The sequence below is a fragment of the Sciurus carolinensis genome, chromosome 10 (genome assembly GCF_902686445.1).
Source record: "Sciurus carolinensis chromosome 10, mSciCar1.2, whole genome shotgun sequence".
Lineage (NCBI taxonomy): Eukaryota > Metazoa > Chordata > Mammalia > Rodentia > Sciuridae > Sciurus > Sciurus carolinensis.
Window position 1 is genome coordinate 53340517 of NC_062222.1, and position 16361 is coordinate 53356877.

The following is a 16361-nucleotide window of genomic DNA, read 5'->3' on the forward strand; positions in this document are numbered from 1 at the left end:
AAATAAAAACCAGGTGCAGTGGCACACACCTGAAACCCTAGCATGTCAGGAGGTTGAGGCAGGAAGATAGAAAGTTCAAAACCAGCCTCAGCAAAACAAGGCACTAAGCAACTCAGTGAGACCCTGTCTCTATATAAAATACAAAATAGGGATGGGGATATGGCTCAGTGCCCCTGAGCTCAATCCCCAGTACCCCCTGCAAAAAGAAAGAAAAGAAAAGAAAAACATTTATCTTCACAAGATAGTATTTTGGCTCATAATAATTAGATTTTAAAATAAAAAGTTGATCTTATTAGAAGATAGAGATATAGTAAATCATTTTTGAGGAGAGACTATGTTTTCAATTAGGAGAAATTTTGTTATACCTAATCTTTTTATGCTTTATTTATAGACTTTTCTCTAAGTGTTGAATTTAATGTTTGATCTGTCCATTATACTGAAATATTCTCCTTCTAAAGGCAGTGTTGCAAGTATTGAATCTTGACTTAAATTTTAAGTTTTCTATTTAAAAACTTTTTATAAAAGTTAATTATATTAATGTCATTTAAAAATCAAAACCAACTACCCACATGTACAATGTTCAAGTGCTCATAGTTTAGACAAACTATTGTTTCTAAGTTTAAAATGTGACTTTTTATACATTTTATTCACTATTTAAGCAAAAATTTTTTCTCAGTTATTGTGTTACTTAAAACAGAAGTAATATTCTGAAAAGTAAAGAATTACAAAATCAATGAAAAGAATGCTTTGCTGAAAATTCTTTTTCCCGGAGTCTATAAAGCATTAATATGTTTTTATATTTTATCGCTTTCAAGGAATTTGGTTTTGTTTTTGTTTTAAAAGTAATAAGTAATCTGTAAAGTATTATGTTTGTTAGACTTGATATTTGCTTTAAATATAAGGTTCAGAATTTCCTTTCATTTTAAAATGTATGTTTTGTAAGATTTCTATAATACTTAAAATTTGGATGTTTAGATATTTTTCGTCCGAAAGTACAGGTTTTTCTTATGGTTCCTGATCCATTTTAAACAGTTGGACACCAGTGGCATGGTAACTGTTTTCTGGGCAGCCTTTATAGCTTAGGGGACTTGCAATATAGCTACAGCTTCATCGACCTTAACAAAGAGAGGCTCTGGAGACTCAAGCATATGAAGAAGATGTGAATTATTAATCTCCAATAACATGCTGGGGAATTTAACAGCTACAGTAAGGTTCATGGCTTGAATAAGAGGAAACAGCCATTCACCCAACATTTGTTTCTTTGCTTTTCAAGAGAGGCAGTTGCCAACATGAAAGCAGATTCCTGACCTTGTACATGGACTGCAGAATATTGCATGGTAATTTGTGGCTGTGCATTAAGATGTTACTAAGCGGGCTGGGGATGTAGCTCAGTTGGTAGAGTGCTTACCTCACATGCACAAGGTCCTAGGTTCAATCCCCAGCACCAAAAAGGGGGAGAGGGAACTGGGGATATAGCTCAGTTGGTAGAATGCTTGCCTCACAAGCACAAGGCCCTGGGTTCAATCCCCAGCACCGTTAAAAAAAAGAAAGAAATGAAGCTGTTGTTAAGCACTGTGAACTCCCACAGCTTATTTATACTGTGGAATGGTGCAAGCAGTAGTAACTGCAGCAGCAGCAACTGCAAGATATGAACCCATTGTCTGTGTCAAAGATTCAGAACAAACTGTGTTAACAAGTGGTTTGTTAGAATTAACCCATATTGTCCCATCATCCTATAAGAAAATTGAGCAATAAATATACCACATGTGGTAACTTGGAAATAATTATTTTTAGTGGTTTATTCTTTTGAGAAAATAGGTGAATTATTAGAGCATTTTAAAATATTTTTAAATTCACTGTGAAAATGGCATAAACTTTGTTGCAAAATTTACTTCTAAATGCTTGGGTGAACAAAATATTACACACATAACTGATATGTAATATAAGAAATGCATGCAGAAAAATTATTTTCTAGAATTAGATTGTCTTTTATTTTGAGGAATGCACTGTATTTCAAATCATCAATGGTGGAAAGTAACTGTCCTACAAAAAGGACAGAGGAACAATGTGTATTGCATAGTAATGTTCAAAGCCTGCAGAAATAATGCTCCCCGTCCTCTTTCTCTGTACACTGAACTTCATCTTTGCCCCTCTCTACCCTGCCTTGAGTTCAAAGATACCTCTAAGGACCATGTCAACAAGTCTGTTTTCCCTCTGGTTTTCTATTGAACTTGCCTAAGGGAAGGCACTGACAGAAATAAGACAAGAAATCAGACTGTGTATCCTCCATGATCCTTATGTTACCAGCTGCACACTGGCTGAGGTGGAATGCCTACCCAGAGCCACAGCTTCTGCTGCTTCAGCACTGTTTATGTTAGGAGTTGATAATAAGATGGGTAATAATTGCCACCTTCTATTGGTAATCCTTGGATGTTTCACCATATGTGGCTAGTTCCCATAATCCTTTCATACTTTTGTAAATAGTTCCTTCTTTACATTCCCTTCAAATATTCTTTTCGTATACCATTCTTTTTCTACTGAGGCCCTGGCTAGAATATTGCCCTTGACAAATAGTGTCATAGTAGTTCAGATATATGAGAAAACAATATGCCTAATGCTGTAATAAAGATAAACCGAAAGTGCAGTGATGCAGAGCTGGATCTTCCTAGTTGTCTACTCAAAATCCAGTTTCCTTTTCTTCTTTGGAAGTGACGTAGTTCCACAAACACTTGAAGTAGTAGAGAACCCACAATTACACTGGTTTTTTTTTTTTTTTTTCCTACAGTAGTCATGTTATGACTTCTTGGTACACCTTCAAAAAATTGAATTATAGGCTGCAGACACAGTGGGGGAAACAGACTAAACAAGTGTCCTTTTTTGTTAAGCTCTTCTTAAATATTTTTTTAGTTGTCTATGGACTTTTATTTTGTTTATTTTTATGTGGTGCTGAGGATCGAACCCAGTGCCTCACACATGCTAAACAAGTGTTCTACCACTGAGTCACAACCCAAGTTCAACAAATGTCCTCTGAAATAAACAACATTGATGAAAAATACAAGCAAGAGAGTTGTGTGATTACAGATTCTATACAAATAATGAAATTCTCCTTGAAAAACTGTTAGATAATAAATGTGTCATTGTTGAAAAGTACTATAATACAGTGGAACCCCCTTAGCAAAGAAATAATAGAACCAACTTGCCTCAGCCAAAGTAGTGGGTACCTATTGCAATTTCATTGGTGGCATGATGAAAACGATTGATCGATTTCTGAATATTTCACTTCTATTAGAGGTTAAACAATGAAATGGGACTTTATTCACTCAAATAACATGTATTGTAAGTGTATTCACAAATTTGTGAACAAAGATAAAAAAGATCTCATAAATGTATTCAATATCTGCTAAGCATACTTAAAAGTATGCTTCCTCTCAGGAGGAAGAAAGCATAATATTCCCTGATCTACTGGGAATATTATTAAATTTGACATAAGAAGACTTATTATTCTCAAATTGGAAGAATGATGTCAAAACAAGCCATGTTGTGGGAAACCAGCATGATGCCAAAAATGCAAGGCAACCCTTTGTTTGAGTGTTTTGTTTCTTTTCACCAAAAATAATTGTTTAACAGTTGATGAAAGTCCCTTTTTTTATATATATAATGTATGCCCAATGTCCTATTTATAGGATAGTAAATATATAGTCCCAGTGTACATATGATGTGTTTTTGTTCTCACTGACAATAAAGGATATGTTAGCTGCAGATTATGATTATGATTTCCAATCTGTTATGATGGATTTGTGTTGTTGAAATACTCACAGAATTGAAAACTTGTGACATTAAATGTGGTTGTCTAGGAGTGGCTAGAAGAGAGCACTGGGCATATTTTGAAATGGATGAGATCTTGCACCCTAAGCAGTCTAGGGAGGACTTGATTTTAGTTGAACAATTTGGCTAGGAGGATACTATGTACCTATGTATCTGCCTCACTCCCCTCAAAACCATGAAAATCCTGATCTTTCTACTCTATAGCCTTGCCCAGAATGTCATGTAAACAGTATCATCTGAAATGTAGCCTTTTCAGGCCAACTTCTTTCACTTAGCAATAAAATTTAAGGATTTCTTGGCTTAATAGTTCATATCTTTTTAGTGCTGAATAGTATTCCATTGCCTAATGTACCACAGTTTGTTTATCCTACTGATGGATATCTTGATTATTTGCAGGTTTTGGCAATTACGACTAAAGGTGCTATAAATTTGCAGATTTTTGTGTGGACATGTTTTCAGCTCCTTTGAGTAAGGGTAGTGACAGTATGTTTAGTTTTATGAGAAACTGCCAAGCTAGCCTGGCATGGTGGCACACACCTGTAATCCCAGTGACTTAGGAGGCTGAGGCAGGAGGATCAAGAGTTCAAAGCCAGTCTCAGCAAAAGCAAGGAGCTAAGCAACTCAGTGAGACCCTGTCTCTAAATAAAATATAAAAAGGGCTGGGGATGTGGCTCAATGGTTAAACACCCCTGGGTTCAATCCCTGGAATCAAAAAAAGAAACTGCCAAGTTTCTTCCAAAGTGGCTATATTCTTTTGCCTTCCCACCAACAGTAAATCAGAGTTTCTAGTGCTCAACAATGTTGTCAACATTTGAAATTGTTGGTGCTTTGAATTTTCAAACATGGAGGACTGGTAAACAATGGTATCATATTGTCATTTTAATTTGCATTTCCCTAAAAACATGATGTGAGGCTTCATTTCATATGCTTATTTGCCATTTGTGTATCTTCTTTGGTGAGTGCTATAGTTCAGAGATTGAATGATCCAAATATCTGTGTTAATTGCATGGTCCCCGGGGTGGTGCTATTAGAAGGTGCTGCATACCTTTCAGAAGTGGAGCCTAGTTGGAAATTCTTAGGTCACCGAAAGCATGTGCTCAAAGAGAATTATGGGACCCTAGCCCTTGCCAGAAGTTCAAAATCATGGGGACATCCAGTGTGGGACTGAAACCTCCAGAACTGTAAGCTACATAATACTTTTTCTCCATAAGTTAATTGTCACAGGAGTTTTGTTAAGTGACACAAATGTGCCTAATACAGTGAGGTGTCTATTCAGATCTTTTGTCTGTTTTTCTTCATTGGGTTGTTCATGTTCTTATTGTTTAGTTTAAGAGTTCTTTATATATTTTGGATACCAGTCCTTTATCAGATATGTGTTTTACAAAGATTTTCTTGCAGTCTATGCCTGGTCCTTATATTCTCTTGAAAGTGTTTTTAACAAAGCAGAAGTTTTTGATTTTAATGGAGTCCCAACTTATCAAGTTTTTCTTTCATGGCCTATGCTTTTAATTTTGTATCTAGAAGGTCATCACCAATGTCAGGGTTACCTAGATTTTCCCTTAAATTTTCTTTATGAAGTTTTCTTGTTTTGCATGTTATATGGAAGTCTATGACTCATTTTGAGTTAATTTTCATAAGAGGTACAAATAAGCTCTTTGTCTAGACTCATTTATCAAAACCTGAACACTTAGCTCTTCAGTACCATTAGTTGAAAAGAATCTCCTTTCTCCACTGAATTGTTGTTGCTCCCTTATCAAAAATAAATTCTGTGTATTTGTGTGATTCCATTTGTGGATGTGTTCTATTCTGTCTTTTATTTTTAATCTATTTGTCTTTTATTTTTTAAAAGTTCAAAAACTAAAAAAGTAATTATGACAGAAATTTCAATCTGTCTTAAAAATGCAGAACTTACTTACTTTCATTACAGTTTAATGAAAAAATAGTCATGTATAACACTGTTTAAAATAATACTTAGGTCAAGAAATCAAAATTGGAAGGACAATAAGAATTCTATATTTCAAACATAAGAATGTGGCCAAAGATGTGCTCACAGAAACATTAATAGCCTTAAAAAGTTTCAGCAATAAACTAAAAAGACAGAAAATACAAATTAAGTTCAGAACAACATCTCTCAATTCTGTTCTGTTGATATATTTGTATATTCTTTCATGAATATTATACTTTCTTGAATATGTAGCTTTTCATTAATTCTTGAAGTCAGGTAATATCATTCTTTCATCTTTGTTCTTCAATAATGTATTGGGTATTCTGGATCTTTTGCCTTTCCCCATAATCCTTAGATTATATTTGTCTATATCAACAAAATAATGTGTAAGGATCCTGACGTGTGTGTGTGTGTGTGTGTGTGTGTGTGTGTGTGTATCAAACCCAGAGGCACTCTACCCCTCCACTTTTTTTTTTTTAAGACAGGGTTTTACTAAGTTGTTGAGGCTGTCCATGAACTTCCAGTCCTCCTGCCTCAGCCTACCAAATTGCTTGGATCACAGGCATGTGCCACTGCACCATAGTGGGAAATAATTACATTTTAATAATATTCAGTCTTCAAAATATTGTTTGTCATGAACATAAAATATCTCTATTTAGATGTACTGCTTCTTTTTCAATAGAGTTTATAGTTTTCTCATACACATCTTGTATATATTTTGTGAAAGTTATACCAATATGTTTAAATTTTTTGGTGGTAATGTAACTAAATTGTGTTTTATTGTGTTTTATTTTTTGCTTTTTTAATTTGTTCTTTTCAAATATATATGATAGTAGAGTGTATTTTGACATTATATATACATGAAGTACAACAATTTAATCAGGATTTTGTTCCCGAGTTATGGAGTTATGGAGTTTCACTGGTGGTATATTCATATATGAATGTAGAGAAGTTATGTTCAAGTCATTCTACTATCTCTCCTATTCCCATCCCCTTGCCTTTCCCTTCATTCCCCTTTGTTTAATCCACTGAACTTCTGTTCTCCACTGGACCCCCTTTTTATGTATTAGCATATCAGAGAGAACATTTGACCTTTGTTTTTTTTTTGGAATTGGTTTATTTTACTTAGCATGATAATCTCCAGTTCCATCCACTTACCAGCAACTGCCATAATTTCATTCTTCTTTAAAGCTGAGTCATATTCCATTGTGTATATGTACCACATTTTCTTTATCCATTCATATGTTGAAAGATACCTAGGTTGGTTCTATAGTTTAGCTATTGTGAATTGAGCTGCTATAAACATTGACGTGGCTGTGTCACTGTAGTATGCTGATTTTAAGTCCTTTGGGTATAAACCAAGGAGTGGGATAGCTGGGTCAAATGGTGGTTCCATTTCAAGTTTTCTGAGGGATCCCCATACTGCTTCCCAGAGTGGTGGCACCAATTTGCAGAACCCCCAGCCATACATGAGTGTAACTTTCCCCCCACATCCTCACCAAAATCGTTACTTGTGTTCCTGTTAGTTGCTATTCTGACTGGAGTGAGATGGACTCTCACTGTAGTTTTAATTTGCATTTCTCTAATTGCTACAGATGGTGAACATTTTTTCATGTATTCGTTGACCATTCATATTTCTTCTGTGAAGTGTCTGTTCAGTTCCTCTGCTCACTTATTGATTGGTTTATTTCTGGGTTTTTGGTATTGTTTTTTGAGTTCTTTATATATCCTGGAGATTAATGTTCTATCTGAGGTACAGGTGGCAAAGATTTTCTCCATGCTGTAGGCTCTCTCTTTATATTCTTAATTGTTTCCTTTGCTGTGAAGAAGCTTTTTACTTTAATACCGTCCCATTTATTGATTCTTGATTTTACTTCATGCACTTTAGGAATCTTGTTGAGGAATTTGGGTCCTAAGAGGATGTGAAGGAAAGGTGGGCCTACATTTTCTTCTGTAGGCAGAGGGTCTCTGTTCTAATTCTTAGGTCCTTGACCCACTTTTGAGTTGAGTTTTGTGCAGGGTAAGAGATAGGGATTCAATTTTATTCTGCTCCATATAGATTTCCAGTTTTTCCAGTTCCATTTGTTGAAAAGGCAGTCTTTTCTCCAATGTATATTTCTGGCACCTTTGTCTAATATAACTGTATTTATGTGGGTTTGTCTATGTGTCTTCTATTCTGTACCACTGGTCTTCATGTCTGTTTTGATGCCAATACCATGCTGCTTTTGTTACTATACTTCTATAGTATAACATAAGATCTGGTATTGTGATGCCTCTTACTTCACTTTTCTCACTAAAATTGCTTTGACTATTCTGGGCCTCTTATATTTCCAAATGAATTTCATGATTGCTTTTTCTAGTTCTATGAACAATGTCATTGGAATTTTAATAGGAATTGTATTAAATCTGTATAATGCTTTTGGTAGTATGGTCATTTTGATAATATTAATTCCACCTATCCGAGAACATGGGAGATCTTTCCATCTTTGATTTCTTTCTTTAGTGTTCTGTAGTTTTCATTGTGGAGGTTTTGTTAGATTGATTCCCAAGTATTTTATTTTTTGAGGCTATTGTGAGTGGGATAGTCTTTCTAATTTCTCTTTCAGCTGATTTATCATTGGTGTATAGGAATGCAATTAATTTATGGGTGCTAATTTTATATCCTGCTACTTTGCTAAATGTGGGTATACTCTCTGCCATGTCCCACATGGAGGAGAAAGGGGTTAACTGCCGGAGGAGGATGTTGGTGGTCTTTCTATCTATTTCCCAAAAAACTTATCTACTCAATAAACACACAAGACCCAATACTCTTTTTATATGAGTCACCCAACTCTCCTTTATTTATAATATACAGGTAAAGGGGGCAAGGACTGGGAGGAGCTTCTTCTGTGATGGACAGGATAGGGTGGAGTTAGGGGAGATATTCTCTCAGGGGAAAATTCCAGAAGGAGACAGGGAACCACTCCCATGTAGCGCCACGTGCTTCCCAACAGTTCCTAGAAGCCAGACTGCTGCATCCCATGGTGCAACCTAGTCTGTTTCTGCTAAATAAGATGGCTTACCACAGCTGAATTCATTTATGAGTTCTAGAAGTTTTCTCGTGGAGTTTTGGGGTCTTCTAAATAAAGAATCATGTCATTGGCAAATAGGGATAGTTTGAGCTCTTCCTTTCCTATTCATATCCCTTGAATTTCTTTCTTTTGTCTAATTGCTCTCTCTAGAGTTTCAAGGATGATGTTGAATAGAAGTGGTGAAAGAGCACATCCTGTCTTGTTCTGGTTTTTAGAGGGAATGCTTTCTTCATTTAGCATGATATTGGTCTTGGATTTAAGTATATAACTTTTGCAATGTTGAGGTATATTTTTACTATCCCTCGTTTTAATAGTTTTTTGAACATGAAGAGGTGCTATATTTTGTCAAATGCTTTTTCTGCATGTATTTAAATCATCGTGTGATCTTGTCTTTTAAGTCTATTTGTGTGATGAATTATGTTTATTGATTTCTGTATGCTGAACCAACCTTGCATCTTTGAAATGAAACCCACTTGACCATGATGCACTATGTTTTTAATATGTTATTGTATGCCATTTGGTGAGTCTCTTGGAGATAGCATATTGTTGGGTCTTGTTTTTTAATACAATCTGCTAGTCTTTGTCTTGGATTGATGAGTTTAGGTCATTTACTTCCAATGTAATTATTGAGAAATGATTTTTTTTCATTCAAAGTCATATTTATGGAATGCTTCCTGGGTTCCAGCCACAATGCTGGGCAGGTAGATCCAGGCAGCACCAGATCATATCAGTTATGTACATTCATCAGAAGAGGGGTGAAATTATGAAGATAAAATACTTGAATTCCAAATAGCTGAGGCAGAAATTAAAATAGACTATTGAATACTATATATTTAAACTGGGAGGCAAGATTGGAGGATCCCTGGGTTTACCATGCCATTAACTAACTCGTTCTACTAGCTCTACTCCTGGTCAAAATTCTTGGGTCAGGGAAAAATCTGTGGGAGATTTATTAAATTATAGGATTCAAGGCCACATGCATGTGTTCTGACTCAACTTTCCTCAAGAGACAAAATGCTGTTAGTTCTGTAAGAGCAGAACTCTTGTAAATCTGGTTAAAATGATAAGAAGCACAAATCAGAGCTCACAGTCTGAGTTGGCTAAATTGTTAATAAAGTTCATAATCTGTTTGAGTCCAAGTCATAAAATGGAAGTAGTAATATCTAGATATAAAACTGTTATTAGGGCTAAAAATGTATGTATGAAAATGCTTGATAGGTAGCAAGTGCTGGCTAAAAGCTGCTATTAATAATATTATACACATTTTCTTGACCAGGGATTAGCTGATTCACACAGAGATTCCTTTAAAAATATTTCTCTGCCCAGCCAAGCAAGAAGATTTGCATTTTTTTTTAACAATTCACCTTCTTCACTAATTCCTTAAGTAAGCATTTCCTGTATGACATTTCCTGAAAATAGTAGAGATATACCCTCATGTTCCTGGTCCTCTCTGACCACATTAAGCCTTATGTTTTACACAACAGGGAAGCATAACCTACCAGTACTTGGGAGGATGGTGTAATAGGGTCAGGCCAAGTGCCTGGAACACACAGATCTACTCAGAGGAAGACTGTGGTTGTTCTGAGATTACAGGTGTAGCCATATGAACATCCAGTAATGGAGCTGGAAAACAATTCTGTGAAGTGAATATAAATAGATTACATATCATTGAGACTGGATGCTCTCTCCGAGTAAAAGTAAACTAAACATTTAAAAGCAGACTTAATAGGAAGGGGGGGAGAGAAATGATGTTTTCCCTGTCATTTTGATTTATTCCTGATTTGTAATTTGAATTATTTTCTCCTTTGATTGACTTGTTCCAGAGTAGTTCCTCCCTTGGCTGGTTTTTACTTTTATTTTTCATTTCTTCTTCAGGAAATATTTAATTGGGTATGTTTTGTAGTGTAGGGTTTCTAATTGTGAATTCTTTTAATTTTTGTTTATCATGGAAGGTTTCTATTTCATCATCAATTGTGAAGTCTAATTTTGTCAGACATAGTATTCTTGGTTAGCATCCATTTTCTTTCAGTGCTTGGTATATATTATTCCAAGACCTCCAAGTTTTGAGGGTCTGAGTTGAGAAACCAGCTTAGATTCAGATTGGTTTGCCTCTAAATGTGACCTGTCATTTTTCTCTCACAGACTTTAAGGTTCTATCCTTATTCTGTATGATAGGCATTTTCATAACAATGTACCTTTATATGATTCTCTTGTAATTTTGTATATTCAGGGGCCTGTAAACCTCCTGTATTTGACTTTCCACTTCAATCTTAAGATTGGGAAATTTTCTGATATTATTTCATTGAAAAGATCGTGCATTCCTTTGATTTGTATCTCTGACCTTTCTTTTATCTATCATGATAAATATTAAATTTGGTCTTTCATATTATCCCATTTTTCTTGGAAGCTCTGTTCATGGATTCTTAACATCTTTTCTTCCTGATCAACTTTATTTTCAAGATTATATATTTTGTCTTCATTGCCTGAAACTCTGTCTTCCAAGTGGTCTAGTCTGCTGGTGATGCTTTCCATTGAATTTTTAATTTGGTTTATTGTACTTTTATTTCAAAGATTCTGCTGGATTTTTTTTTTCAGAATCTCTCTATATTGAAGTGATCTTTCACTTCCTTTGTTTTCTCTCTGATTTCACTCCCTACATCATCCTTTACCTCACAAATCAGTTTAACTATGAACATTCTAAACTCCTCTGGCATTTCTTGCCACTGTGGTGTTGATGGATTCTATTATTGAAGTATTTTGGTTTATTTGGGGCTATTTGTTTCCTTGCTTTTTCATGTTGTTTTTGTATCTACCCATCTAACAGTAGTGATCTGAAGTAGTAGAGTTTCTACCCTGTGGACTTAAAGTGTCCCTGAAGGTTAACAGTAACTCATAATTTAGGGGGAAACAAATAATAACAACCAATGCAAACAGTAGACAACATTAAACTTAATAGTTTCTGCTATGATATCTACAACATAAATTGTGACAATAAACAGAAATGATGTGATCAGTTATTACCCACAGTAAAAACATGAAGTTTGTAAAAGGGTTTACAATTTCAAATAATGAACAGGGAGAGAACAGAAGTGATGCAGGATGTCATGATTATGAGGGAGGAAGAGAGAAAATATAAATAAAAATTAAAATGAGAGTGAGAGAAAGAACAACAGAGATGGGCTGTTAGAAGAAAAGAACAAAAGAGAATCAAGGGAAAAGATAAGTGAGAGAAAAAATATATAAAATAAAAAAAATTTTAATAAAATACAAAACAAAAATATACTAATAAGATATCCTAGTCCTCAAAATACTGATCCATGAAAAATAACTACCTTCAAAATATACTAGAAATGAGGCCACCACCACTACCACTGACCCCCCACCTGCTGCCAATGCCACTGACCCACTGCAGCTGCTGATGACTTACTGCCTGCTGCCACCACCCCCACCACTACTGCTTCCACAACCACCCAGAGGTCTGCTGCCAGGGAAACTCCAGGTTTGGTTGCATGTGGCTGCATTCATCTTGAGACACCAGCCAGGGCCTGGGGGGTTGGGGTGTCAGTAGGTTTGCTACCACTGACATCTGGGGAGCAGCCACCCCTGTCTGGGGACCCAGGCCAGGACCTGATGATCCAGTGTCAGGATGCTTACAGATTTGGCTATGCCTAGGGCCTTCCTCCTGAGAGTGCTTGAGGCTGCCATGTAGTTGCTGTTTTTCAGGATTGCTTATCCCTGGTGGTCTCTCTCCAAATTCCAGCAGCACTGAGATCTTGGGACTGCAACATGGCCAAACTTGGGATATCTGAAGCCCATGTCGGTGGGATAGTGAATGGGTCGGCCAGGACTAGTATGAGCCAGGCAATCTCATGAGAAGTCAGAGATAGGGCTGAGAAACTTTCAAACACCAACAGAGACAGTTGCTCAATTTTCCACTGAGGTATATTTTATTTTTATTTTTTTCTTCTCTAATATCTCTCTCTACCATATTTAGAGCAAGGTATTCTTTTGTATCGGTTTGTTGAAGATGGTGATATATGCATAGTATTTTGCTGTTCTGTTGTATATTTTTGTATATTTTTTTCTCTTTATATGTATTCTTCCTCTCACTTGTCTGTTTTCCTAGATTCTCTTTCTACATTTTCTCCACCTAACAGCCAATCTCTGTTGGTTCCTCTTCCACTCTTCCTGTGGATTTTTACTTCCAGCTTCTCTCTTCCTCCCTCATAAACATCACGCCCTACACTCTGTCTGTTCTCTCTTTGTCTCATTTGAAATTGTAAACCCTTTTAGCAAGTTTTCTGTTTACATTGTAGAACTCCTCATTTCTGTTTATAGTGAGAAAGCAGTAGATGCCTTTGGGGGAGGAGATATTAGATTTAAGACTCTATATTTTTACACTGGGTGCTGCTGATATTGGTTTCCCTCTTAAAGGTGAGGAACTGGAAACCTTCAGGTACAATATAGGTCTACAGGGTAGAATCTGTACTGCCTCATATCCATATAACTAGGTGGTAAAACACACAAGCAACATGAAACAACAAGGGAACAAAGTGTGTCAAACAAACCAAGATGCCCCAATAAGAGAATCCACTGGCATCACAGGAGAAGCAATGTCCAAGAAGGAGTTTAGAATGTATATGGTTAAACTGACTGCAAAATAAAGGTTGGTATAAAGAGTGAAATCAGAGAGAAAATAAAGAGTCTGGAAAAAAAAAAAAAACAAATTCTCAAAGGAATCAATAACCTAAATTATAAATTCAATGGAAAGCATCACCAACAGATTAGACCATTTTGGAGAAAGAACCTCAGGCAATGAAGACAAAATATCTAATATTGCAAATAACGTTGACCATGCAGGGAGATGGCAAGAATCCATGAACAGAACTTCCAAGAATTATGGGATAACATAAAAAGACCAAATTTAAGAATTATCAGGATAGATGAGGGAGCAAAGATACAGACCAAAGGAATGCAGGATCTTTTCAATGACATAATATCAGAAAACCTAAGGAATGAAATGGAAATTCAAATATAAGAGACTTACACAACACCTAATGTACAAAATTACAGCACACCCACATCAAGACACATTATAATGAGAATGACTACAATGCAGAATAAGGATAAAAATCTTAAAGACCATGAGAGAAAAAAAGCAAATTACGTATAGGTGGAAACTAATTCAGATTTCAACTAATTTCTCAACCTGACCCTCAAAGCTGAAAGGTCATGGAACACCATTTCAAACTCTGAAAGAAAATGGATGCCAACCAAGAATTTTATATCCAGTAAAATTAAGTTTCAGATCTGAAGATGAAATAAAAACCTTCCATGATAAAAGTTAAAAGAATTCTCAATTAGAAAGCCTGCACTACAGAACATTCTAAAAACATTCTATGAGGATTAAGTGAAAACCAGCAAAAGGGAGGAAATAACTGAAGGAATAGTAATTCAAAGGAGAAACTGAATCAAATTAAAAACCAGATATAAGCCAAAATAACAGGGAATAAAAATCATCTCATAATAACCTTGAGTTATCGAATGTTAACAGCCTAAACTCATTAATCAAAAGATATAGACTGGCAGATTGGATTTTAAAACAAGCCCCAACAATATGCTGTCTCCAGGAGACTCATCTCATAGGCAAAAACACCAACAGACTGATGGTGAAAGGATGGGAAAAAATATATCACTCATATGGATTGTGTAAATAAGCAGGGGTTTCCATCCTCATATCAGATAAAGTGAACTTTAAGCCAAAGTTAATCAGAAGGGACAAAGAAGGACATTTGATTCTACTGAAGGGAAATATACAACAGCAAGACATAACAGTTGTAAATATCTATGCCCCAAACAATGGAACATCTATGTACATCAAACAAACCCTTCTCAATTTCAAGAACCAAATGGACCACAACACAATAAATAATCCTGGATGACTTAAATACACATCTCTCACTATTGGACAGATCTTCCAAACAAAAATTAAATAAAGAAACTATAGAACTAAAAAATACAATAATTGAGACAATGATATATATAGAATATTTCATTCATCAATAAGCAAATATACTTTTTTCTTGGCAGCTCATGAATCCTTCTCTAAAATAGACCATATCTTATGCCACAAAGCAACTCTTAGTAAATACCAAAAAATGGAGATAATACCCTGCAGTCTATTAGATCATAAGAGACTGAAATTAGAAATCAACAATTAAAAAAAAAATAGAAGCTACTCTAATAAATGGAGACTAAATAATACACCATTCAATGACAAGTGGATAGTAGGAGAAATCAAGGATGAAATAAAAAAATACTTAAAAGTAAATGAGAATACTGGTACAACATACCAATATCTCTGGGACACAATGAAGGCATTACTAAGAGGAAACTTTATTTCATTGAGCTCATTTATTACAAGAATAAAAAGTCAACAAATAAATGACTTAAAATTACATCTCAAAGCCCTAGAAAAATAAAAACAAATCAACACCAAAAACAGCAGAAGACAGGAAATAATTAAAATCAGAGCTGAAATCAATGAAACTGAAGAAAAACAAACAATTGAAATACTTGGCAAAACAAAAAATTGTTTCTTTGAAAAAAATCAATAAAACTGATAAACTCTAGCCACACTAACAAAGAAAAAGACAACCCAAAATACTAAAATATGTGATGAAAAAAGAAATATCACAAGAGACACAACTGAAATACAGAAGATAATTAGAAACTATTTTGAAAATTTATACTCCAATAAAATAGAAAATATTGAAGACACTGACAAATTTCTAGAGACATATGACCTACCTAAACTGAATCAGGAGGTCATATGTGATTTAAACAGAACAATTTCAAGTAATGAAATAGGAAATGTCATCAAAAGCCTACCAATTAAGAAAAGCCCAGGACCAGATAGTTTCTCAGCCAAGTTCTACAAAAACCTTCAAAGAAGAATTAACACCAATACTCCTAAAATTATTCCATGAAATAGAAAAGGAGGGAACCCTTCCAAACTCATTCTATAAAGCTAATATCACCCTGATACCAAAACCAGACAAAGACACATCAAGGAAAGAAAACTTCAGACCAATATCCCTGATGAACATAGATGCAAAAATTCTCAATAATTTTTTGGCAACTCACTTACAAAAACATTTAAAAGATAGTGCACTATGATCAAGTGGGTTTCATCCCAGGGAAGTAGGGTTGTTTCAACATACAATAAACATAATTCATCTTATCAATAATAAGATGAATTATAATAATAATCAACATAATTCATCTTATCAATAGACTTAAAAACAAGAATCATATGATCATCTCAATAGATGCAGAAAAAGCATTTGACAAAATACAGCACCCCTTCATGTTCAAAACACTAGAAAAACTAGGGATAGTAGGAACATACCTCAATATCGAAAAAGCCATATATACTAAATCCAAAGCCAACATAATTCTAAATGGAGAAAAATTGAAAGCATTCCCTCTAAAAACTTGAACAAGACAAGGATGTCCTC